The sequence below is a fragment of the Ictidomys tridecemlineatus genome, chromosome 1, assembly GCF_052094955.1.
Source record: "Ictidomys tridecemlineatus isolate mIctTri1 chromosome 1, mIctTri1.hap1, whole genome shotgun sequence".
NCBI classification, from domain to species: domain Eukaryota; kingdom Metazoa; phylum Chordata; class Mammalia; order Rodentia; family Sciuridae; genus Ictidomys; species Ictidomys tridecemlineatus.
In genome coordinates this window covers 10548130-10558517 of record NC_135477.1, presented here as the reverse complement: position 1 = coordinate 10558517, position 10388 = coordinate 10548130, and the positions used below count along the sequence as shown (strand labels likewise).

The window sequence follows — 10388 nt, the reverse complement described above, 5'->3', positions numbered from 1 at the left end:
AAAGAAATGTACCTTTTCTTGCCCCACCTCCATCTGTTCTCTGTGGCAGGAAGGTCTTCTTGGGGTGAATGTATTTTGGCACAGACACAGTTCTTCTTTACCTAGTTACTATTTCTAAAAAGAAACCTCTGTTGGTCTGGATTGCCCCTTGCACCAGCTCCGTTGTCAAGGGCTGTTCAGGTGCATGGACTTTGATATTTCACATCCACAGACTGTGGTGCTGTGGTGTGTTAACTGCTTGTAACCTTTCCTTCTGCTCTATTTCCCCTCAGGCTACACTTCTTAAATCCCAAATTTACATTTAAGGCTAAATACTTGTATTCTGAAAATGGACCCCTGGACTCTCTATTTCTCACATGGTGCAGTTGGCATCTATACATGCTGAGGCATCCCCAACCACACCTTTCATAGCTATGCCTGATCCCTACTGTCGACCAAGTATATAGGTGTCTTTTATTTAGGTTGTGGGTTTTGAGAAAAAAACACAAGGATGATTGGGAGTTGCTCCTGGTGAGCCGATGTCTCGGCCTTGGGTTAATCTCTATGGGCTTTTGCCCCTTCTACAGGCTTCTACCCCTTCTACGTAGTCCCAGCTGGCGCCCAAGTGCATCTACAGGCTCATGCTTACCCAGCGGTGGTGATGACCCCCTGAGCAGAACTGTCCTCTCAATTAGGTGATACTAGAGACTGGGTGATACCCCACCTCTAAACTCACCTCCTAAATCTCACTGTGGGTAACTCTGTTAAGGTCTATAAACAAGTCAAAAATAACACCTGGTATTTTGCCAGAGAAATGTTAGAGTTCATAAACAAGTCTGGATGGTGCCTGGCAAAATGCCAGAGGGAGTGGTTTGAAAAGTAACAAAAGTGAGCCATTAAGTGTTGAGATTCCTTATTGGTTGACTGATGTATCTAGTTTATGCTAATTAAGATAAGCTGTGCAAAATGTATAAATAGCTCTGTTGTCCTACAATAAACGGCTTCCATTCCTGCTGCATCAACGTACACAAGTTATTCGTCACCCCCGGCAGATGGTGGCCCGTTACGGGGAGCCCCGGGACCCTCGGGGGTAAGTGACGAAAAAAAAGCTGCCCGTCCATAGATAGGACAGGAGCAATCTGCTCGTCCCTAGACAGATAGGGCGAGAGGAAAAATGGCCATTTAGAGAAAATGGAGAAGATTGATACAGTATGTTTGTGTCTTGTTTTGTCTCAGTGTATTGTATTGTCTTTGTGATGAAAATATGGAAGGGGTGAGAAGCAAATTGATAAGGGAAAGAGACACCCCAGTGGAACCAAGAATAGTTAGGGCATGTGTTGATAAAAGCCCAGGAACTCTAGTCAGAAAGAAAAAGAAAAAGAAAGTTCAGAAAAAAAAGGATTATCAGAAAAAAAGTTGCAGCAAAAGGCTATTACTGAATACTTTTCGTTACCAGAGGGTGCATAAATCGGAGCGGCAGCTGCCAGGAGCACGAGCCGGTCATGGCACAGCAAGGGCTTTCCAAGCAGCGGCAGCCGGCTCTTCCCTGGGGAGCGGAACGCCATTGCAAGAGCCCAAATCTAGACTTGACCTGGAGGCACAGTCTCCCAGGCTCTTGCTACCTGTGTCCAGTAGCAGTTTGAATCCAGACACTCCCCAGGGCCATCTGGGGCTGCCCAGGATGCTACAGCCGGCAGAAGATGCTACCAGCGTCCCTGATGTTTCATCATTTTCAATGCCAATAACTAAACTACAATGGTTCTCCCACACCTGGAAGCTAATGAGTAATGAGCACTATTAAGGCTTATTTCAAATGTAAAAAACCTTGAGATAATGTACTAAATTGTTCAGAAGGTTGTTTTCCTAGTAGAATGCTACAAGATTTTCTTTAGCCAGCGTTGCAGAGTTCCTGCCTTCATCCCAGTGCCGGTGAAAACGAAAGAGGAAGAATTTCCAGTGTTGCTGAAAACCAGAGGAGACTTTGGCTGAGAAACGGACGAGACTTCGGATCAAGCTAGCTGCCTGCAGAACTTACCTGGACTGTGATTTAAGCTAGCTGCCTGCAGAACTTACCTGGACTGTGATTTAAGCTAGCTGCCTGCAGAACTTACCTGGACTATGATTTACCTGGACTGTGAGTTAATCTATTGAGACACTGCTTTACTTGGACTGAGACAACAAACTGTAATGTACAACAAATTGTAACTTGATATCTTTGCTAACAGTGTCATTGCTGGTATAATTTTTCCAAGGGCTTCTTGCATGGAGCCATTAATTGGCTTGGTATTGTTACATTTTGTATCCTCACTTTCTGTTTGTAGCAGGTTATTTATGGTGTTTCTGTAAAAACCACTATGGTCGTTATTTAAATTAAAAGGGGGAATTGTTAAGGTCTGTAAACAAGTCAAAAATAACACCTGGTATTTTGCCAGAGAAATGTTAGAGTTCATAAACAAGTCTGGATGGTGCCTGGCAAAATGCCAGAGGGAGTGGTTTGAAAAGTAACAAAAGTGAGCCATTAAGTGTTGAGATTCCTTATTGGTTGACTGATGTATCTAGTTTATGCTAATTAAGATAAGCTGTGCAAAATGTATAAATAGCTCTGTTGTCCTACAATAAACGGCTCCTATTCCTGCTGTATCAATCTACAGAAGTTATTCGTCACCCCCCGGCTATTTTGCTGCAGCCGGACTGCGGCATAACTCTACATCCATTCCCTCTCATAGTCCCCTAGGCTGCCTCCTGGCTAACCTAGGCTCTCTCACACCCTGGATTTAAACCCCCAAAACTTATCTGCTTGTGCAATCAGATCTGGCCTCAATATCCTTTGGATAAAGACTATAAATGGCCTCTTAATGGCACTCTAGATCCCAATATTATCAGGGATCTTTTCAACTATTGTGAGCGTTTGGGAAAATGGAAAGAGATATCATACATTCAGCCTTTTTCTGTCTACGTTCTAAGCCCTCTCTCTGCAACTCTGGCTCTCCTGCACAAGTCCTCTCAGCTCTCACCTCCACTACGCCTGCTTCCAAAGGGACAGAAGATCCTACCCAGGACTCCTTCTCCTTTGGCCCAGCAGATGAGCCCGCACCATACCACAATTCTCTTTCTAATGAAGCCTCTGCAGCAAGTCCCCTCAGCCCCTCCACTGTTCTCTCCTCCCAGCACATGGGCACGAGCTGCCACTGCCCAACCCTCATCTCTGTGTCCCCTATGCTAGTTGGCTGGGGTAGATGGTGCAATCTGGGTTCGTGTGCCTTTCTCTTTGTCAGATCTTTCACAGATAGAAAAGCAGCTTGGGTCCTATACTTCAAGTCCCACCACATATATCACAGAGTTTCAATATCTGACCCAATCATGATTTGACCTTCCAGGATGACCATATAATCTTATCTAACATCCTCCTGCCCAAGGAGTGCAGGCAAGTTTGGGAGCAAGCTAGAAATTATGCTGATGAGGTACATTAGACCTCCCCTGCCCATCTGATTGGCACTGAAGCACTCCCCGATCGTACCCCAGTTGGGATTATAATTCGCCTAGAGGAATTACTGGTAGAAACCAATTTATTACTTGCCTCATGGCAGGACTTAGAAAGGCAGCCCATAAGGCTACCAGTTATGAAAAGCTCCAGGAAATGGTTCAAGATAAGAATGAAATCCTTCAGCATTTTTAAATCGCCTGACCAAGGCTTTATTACAATATACTAATCTGACCCTGAGACTCCAGATGGGAGACAACTACTAAGGACCTACTTTTTCTCCCAGAGTTTCTTGATATTAAGGCCAAATTAAGGTGCCTCAAGTGGGGGCCCCTAACTCCCCAAGCTGAGATTTTAAAAGTGGCCTTTAAGGTGTATAATGAGATGAGAGAGCCCAGAAGCAGAAATATCAGAAGCTTACTCAAGCCATCTGTCCGGCCTTAGCATCTGCCCCTGGTTCCACTGGCCTATGGAAGGGTCCCTCGGGACTGCCCAGATGCTGTTTTAAATGTGATCAGATGGGTCACTGGGCTTGTACATGTCCTAGGCCTTGCAAGCCTCTGGGTCCTTGTCCTAAATGCCATCAGAAGGGACACTGGGCTGTTGACTGTCCCCGAGATTATAATGGCCCCTCAGCCATCCATCCCTTCTGGTTTCCCTTTAACTCTTAGGACTGGTTGCAGAGGACTGATGAGGCCCAGGTCCCCATCACCTGACCACTACCATCAGTCTGTGGGAACCCAAGGTAACTCTGTGTATTTCAGGTAGACCTGTCTCCTTCCTCCTAGACACTGGGGCTACATATTCAGTCCTCAAGGAGTTCTGGGGGCCTACTATTCACTCTATGAGGCCTACTACTCGTTCTACGGCAGTAGAGGGTGAACCTTATCAACCTTTACAGACACCTAGCCTTGTTTACATTTTTGGCTCTCTAATTTTTACCCACTCCTTTTGGTCATTCCACAGTGCCCTGTTCCCCTTATTGGAAGGGACAACCTCACAAAGTTGGGGGTTACGCTTTCCTTCTCCCTTCATACATGCTTCCATCCAGACTCACCTGCCGCTCCCCTGATCCTCACCCTGACCTTAGGACCATGCCCTATTCCGTCTGCCAGTGCCTTCCCATTACCCCCTTCTGAGATGGACCCTACTATCTGGGATGTTTCAAGTCCTTCCATCGCCTCACACCATGGACCCATTCACATCTATCTCAAAGACCCCCTCCATTTTCTGACCCAATCACAATACCTGCTCTCCCGACAAAAACTCCTAGGCTTACAGCCAATCATTCAAGACCTCTTGCAAAAGGAATCTCCTAGACCTACTAATTCCCCTTAAAATACCCCCATCATGGCACTAAAAAAGCCCAGTGGTTCCTACCACTTGGTCCAAGACCTCTGTTCCATCAACTCTGCAGTTGTCCCAATCCATCCTGTGGTAACCAACCCTTAAACCTTTTTCTCCACCTTTCCTTCTGGGACCTCTTACTGCTCAGTGCTAGACCTGAAAGATGCCTTCTTCTCTATTCCCCTCCATTCTGACTCTCAAGACATTTTCATCTTTACATGGACTGACCCTGAGTCTTATAACTCCACTCAGCAGACGGGGACAGTTTCCCCCAAGGGTTCCGAGACAGTCCTCATACCTTCGGACAGGTCTAGGCTAAGGACCTAGCATCCATCATCTCACTCAGTCTATGGTGCTACAGTATGTTGATGACCTCCGTCTTTGCAGATCAGCCATCAGGGCACCTATAAACTTAACTTCCAGGGTTTCTCCATCCAAGACACAGCTTTCCTTGGCAATGGTAACATATCTAGGCTTTCTCCTGAGCCCTACACACAAACCCATTATGGTTGATACAAAGGCCTTATCACTAATATACCAACGCCCTCAACTAAAAAAGAAATTCTCTCCTTTCTAGGTATGGCAGGATTCCCCAGAGCTTGGGTTCCTAATATTTGATGTTGGCTAAGCCTCTATATGATGTGGCCCGGGGCCCCCTCTCTGAACCCCCATTGCCTCTGTTACAAAGCCTTCACCAGGCTCCAGCAGGCCCTCCTCCAGGCCCTGCTCTCCATCTCCCTGATCTCACACACCCATTTCACCTTTATGTGGCTGAGAAGCAGGGATTTGCTCTAGGGGTCCTCAGACACATGCTGGGGCCAACCTCTGCCCCTGTGGCTTATCTATCGAAGGGTCTGGACCCTATTGTTTGAAGATGGGCTGCACCCTCTACACTCATTAATGAGTCAAAGAAACTTACCTTTGGGGCCCCACTCACCATCCTGGCTCCCCATACCTAGAGGAACTCCTCACCTACAAGGGCTTACATTCCTTACCCCCTGACGCCTTTGATCTACCGGTTTCCCTGGTGGACAACCCTAGTCTTATTGTCCACACGTGCTCATCTTTAAACCCTGCTGCTCTCCTCCTGCTCTTCTCCTCTTACCCATTCATGTATTGAACTCTGGAGGAGCTTCTTCCACTTCCTTCCCACATACAGGAAGCCCCCTTGCCATGCTAGCGTCTCTCTAACCTCGGTTGTGGAAACGGCTCCCTTCCCCAATATCACAGCCTTCACTTTGGCAAAGGGAGCCTCCCTCAATGTCTACTATCCCTTGAATTGAATTTAGATTGGACTAAACTCCCTCCCTTGGCTCTTCTTAGGTCCCGGGCCCTCCCAAAGCAGCCACTCAACATCTCCTGCTTTGAGCTTCTATGTGGACGGCCCATCTCCCTGCTCAGCTCACCTCCCTCTGATTCTCCACCACCCCTTGCTCCTCATCTTTTCTGGCCCCTTCTTGCATACATTAGGAACCTTCTTTGGCAATACAGTGATGCTCTTCTGGCAAAGCCTAGTTCCTCCTCTTCCCCTTCTCCCACTCTGTCTCCTGACGACCTGGTACCTTTTAACTACCCCCATCAACAAGTCTCCCTCCTCCTCTCAACTCTCCGCAAAATGGACCCTCTCGGGTCATTCTTACCACTCCCTTGGTGGCCCACCTTCAGGGCATCCCATATTGGGTTCATAACTCCTGTTTAAAACGGGTTTTTCTACCCTTTTATAAAGTGACACCCACAGGCCCTCTCAAGCCGTGTTTCTCCAAGGCTGGAACCCCCAATCTTCCTTTGGTCTCTGGGGACCACGAGGACACTGCAGAACCCTGAGTACCATCCTTCCCTTTTTCATTTTTACCCTCCTCCCTCATTCTGCACTCACCTCTCAGGGGGACCACTACCAGGAATTACCATTCCAATTTCTAGGAGACTGACAGCAACTTGCTCAAACCACACGAACCATACAACCCCAGCTTGATTCTTTAGCAGAATCCAAGGGGCCTTGATCTTTTTAAGGCCCCAAAAGGCAGACTTTGTCTGTACCTACAGGAGGACTGCTATCTTTATGTCCATCCATCTGCTACAGCAAAGGACAAGATAAAACAACTCCAGCTGGACCTTGGACGTCAGAAACAATAGCTCTCCTCTGCTAAAGGATGGCAGCTAAGTAACCCCCTTTACCACTGGGCACTTCCTTTCCTGAATGTTTGCCCCTGTGTCATTAGATTAGTTCAAGACCAGATCCAAAAAATCTTTAATCAAACTTAAACCATTTTTTGTTACAGAAATACCAATCCCTCACCAAATTGGGTGGTGGAGACAGCATTCCACTTCCACTCAACCTCTGTCATCATTCCGATGACATTCCACACTCGCCCTTAATGAGGGATTCAAACACAGCCACCTCCCAGCAGAGGCAGTTATAGAAGATTGACGTATGTCCCTGTCCCTAAGTGGCCCAATAAAAACAAAAGAGGTGAGAATGTAAGATCCTTGCTTAGCATCTGGATGGCCATATTAAGTGGCAGCAGCCATTTTAAGGAAAATTTTTCTATTTCCCACCCAAGGGCCTTTCTGAGAAAGGCTCAGCATTCCCTCATACCAACCCAACCCCTAACCACCTGCATTAGGGCCCACCTGGTCTGATTCCTGGGCCTCCCCCAAAAAGTTCCAGAACCCAAGCCTGTTTCGCCTCTCTCCACTATAGAGAGATGGCCTTTATTTGTCAGCTCGACACACACACTCTCGTGTGTATCTCTGCCAGATGGAATTTACAGGAAGGAGGTTAGTACCCAGGGTACACTATCTTTTCTTTTCTCTCTCTCTTTTTTCAAAATTTGTTATTAGCTATACATAACATGACAGTGGAATGCATTTTAAATTTTATACATACATGGAGTACAACTTCCCATTTTTCTCATTGTACATGATGTGAAACTACATTGGTTGTGTATTCATATATGCACATAAGAAAGTGATGCTCAATTCATTCTAAGATATTTTCTATTCCCTTCTCCCCTTCCTTCCCTTATTCATATATGCACATAAAAAAGTGATGCTCAATTCATTCTAAGATATTTTCTATTCCCTTCTCCCCTTCCTTCCCTACAGTCCCCCAGAATACCTTTTTAATAACCACTTTACGAATTTTGTGTTTCTTGCTCTGACCAGAACCATATATAAACTCCCTAATCTGACACACTGTTATGGGCCAGGCTGTACGGGAAATGACCAAACAGACTCCATTTTACCCTGAGACTCCATATTACGTAAGAAATGCTTCTCCCATGGGGAAGCCTCACCTCTGTACCTTTTACTAATTGCCTAGCATAGCGTGTTTGGCAACACAAAATGGCAATTTTTATACAATGTAAAATTGTTCTGTCTTTGGTTCCCATTTTTCTTGGACAATGTATTCTATCATAAATTGATTGTCTAGTCATTAGTAACCATTCTCTAATCTGAGAATTTTGACCCACTTCCCTTCTGCTTGCTTGCTGCTATGCTAACATGGAAAGTCCTTTTGTTAACTGCTCAATTCAGCTTCTATACCTGCTTGCTTGAAGCTATGTCAACCCGAATGTGAGTTTTGCAGTTTTTGCGTTTAAATAGCCTCAAATGTTATGGCTGGAGGCTGTTTCCGGCCATGGGGGTGGGGGGAGGAAGACTCTTCAATATGGACAAAACTGGGGCTTGGTGTGTTTTTTGAGTGACGTGCCTCACAGCACATACTAAAATGGATTTTATGCTATCAGGCCCCCTCCTGAATGGCAGGAGTTCTATTTCTTGACACTTAAATGAACCCAGATCTTTTAACCTCTTCCCTTCAGTGATAGTTCATGGTTGTTGTTTTTTTTTTTTTCCCATAGGATTTTATTCTTTAAAATTTACAAGACAAGAGGAAGGTCCTTGCTTAGCATCTGGATGGCCATCTTAAGTGACAGCTGCCATTTTTAAGAAAAAAGCTCTGCTTTCCGGCCCAAGGGCATTTCTGAGAGAGGCTCACCACTCCCTCACACCAACCCAACCCTTAACCACCTGCATTAGGACCCAACTGGCTCTGATTCCTGAGCCTGCCCCATAAAAGTCCTGGAACCCAGCTCTGACAAATAAACCTTCGTGTGTCACTCTGCCTGGTCACCCACTTTCTCACTTTCCTTTCATTAGTGCCGAAACCTGGGATTGGGTTCCTCAATGTGCCCATTCCCCTCTACAAGGGTCACTGAGCGTCCCCAGGCCCCTATCCAAATTCCGTCCAGGGACCAGGCCCTCCATTCTGTAGAACGCACTCTCTGCACCCACCACTGGACATTTCAGGTAAGACCCCTGTTTCCGGATTGACCTAAACGATGGCTCGGGAAATGACCTCCGATCATCTAGCACTCCCAGGATTACCATGTGGTCAGGGGCATCACCAGCCTCAGCTTCCACAACTATGGCTGATCCTTACTGTCGATCTTAATATAGGTGGTCTTTTATTTGGGTCCTGTGTTTTGAGAAAATCACCAAGGGTGATTGGGAGTTGTTCCTTGTGAGACCTCTTGGCCTTGGGTTAATCTCTATGGCTTCAAGAGCTTCACAGAGTTTATCATGATGGGTAGATTGTGGCAAGTGTCTATTTTCTTTCTTTTTTAAAAAAAACATTTTTATTTTTAGTTATAGGTGGATACAGTGTCTTTATTTTGCTTTATGTGGTGCTGAGAATGGAACCAGTGCCTCACGCATGCTAGGCCTGTGCTCTACCTCTGAGCTACGACCCCAGCACAAGTCTCTGATTTCTATATGTCCTATTTCATATTGTGAATAGAGAAATGATTCCCATTTTGTAGAGCAATTTGGATGGGTCCCAAGGATGGGTAGAGAATAATAGGGAAAGGAGAAAAGAGTAGGTAAGCTGGTGATAAAATCTTTGGTTGGTGCTCTGGGCTAAACTTTTCTAAAATTGTCATGTTGAAGTCCTAATCCCTCATACCTCAGATTATGACGACATTTGGAGATAGATACCTTAAGGAGCTAATTAAAATAAAATGAAGTCAGTAGGATGGACCCTAGTTCTTTTTTTTTAGTTCTGGAGATTGAACCCAGAGGTGCTAATCACTGAGCAACATCCCCAGCCCTTCTAAAAAATTTTGTGACAGGTCTCACTAGGTTGCTTACAGCTCCCTAAATTGCTGAGCCTGGCTTTGAACCTGCAATCTTCTTGCCTCAGCTTCCTGAGACATTGGGGTTACAGGCTTACATCACCATACCCAGCTGGATCCTAGTTCAATATGACAAGTGTCCTTATAAGAAGAGGAGATTAGGACTGGGATTGTGCCTCAGTGGTAGAGCGCCCGCCTAGCATGTGTGAGTCCCTGGGTTCAATTCTTAGCACCACATAAAAATAAATAAAATAAAGGTACTTTGCCCAACTACAACTAATATATATATATATATATATATATTATATTATATTATATATTATATATATATAGATTAAAACACACAACAATAGATTGAAAGACCAGAATGTGAAGACATGAGGGAGCCAACCAAAAGCCAAGGAGAGAGGCCTCAGGAGAAATCAACCTTGACCTTGGATCCCAGC

The 10388-nt window shown here is 45.5% G+C and overlaps 1 long non-coding RNA gene across 1 annotated transcript; it reads left to right on the top strand.

The window, feature by feature from the left end:
• Nucleotides 1–766: 766 nt before the first annotated feature.
• On the top strand, nt 767–2623 carry LOC144375385 (uncharacterized). Its single transcript, XR_013435124.1, has 2 exons — nt 767–1069; nt 1436–2623. It is a non-coding gene; the product is annotated as an uncharacterized LOC144375385 (long non-coding RNA).
• Nucleotides 2624–10388: the final 7765 nt, after the last annotated feature.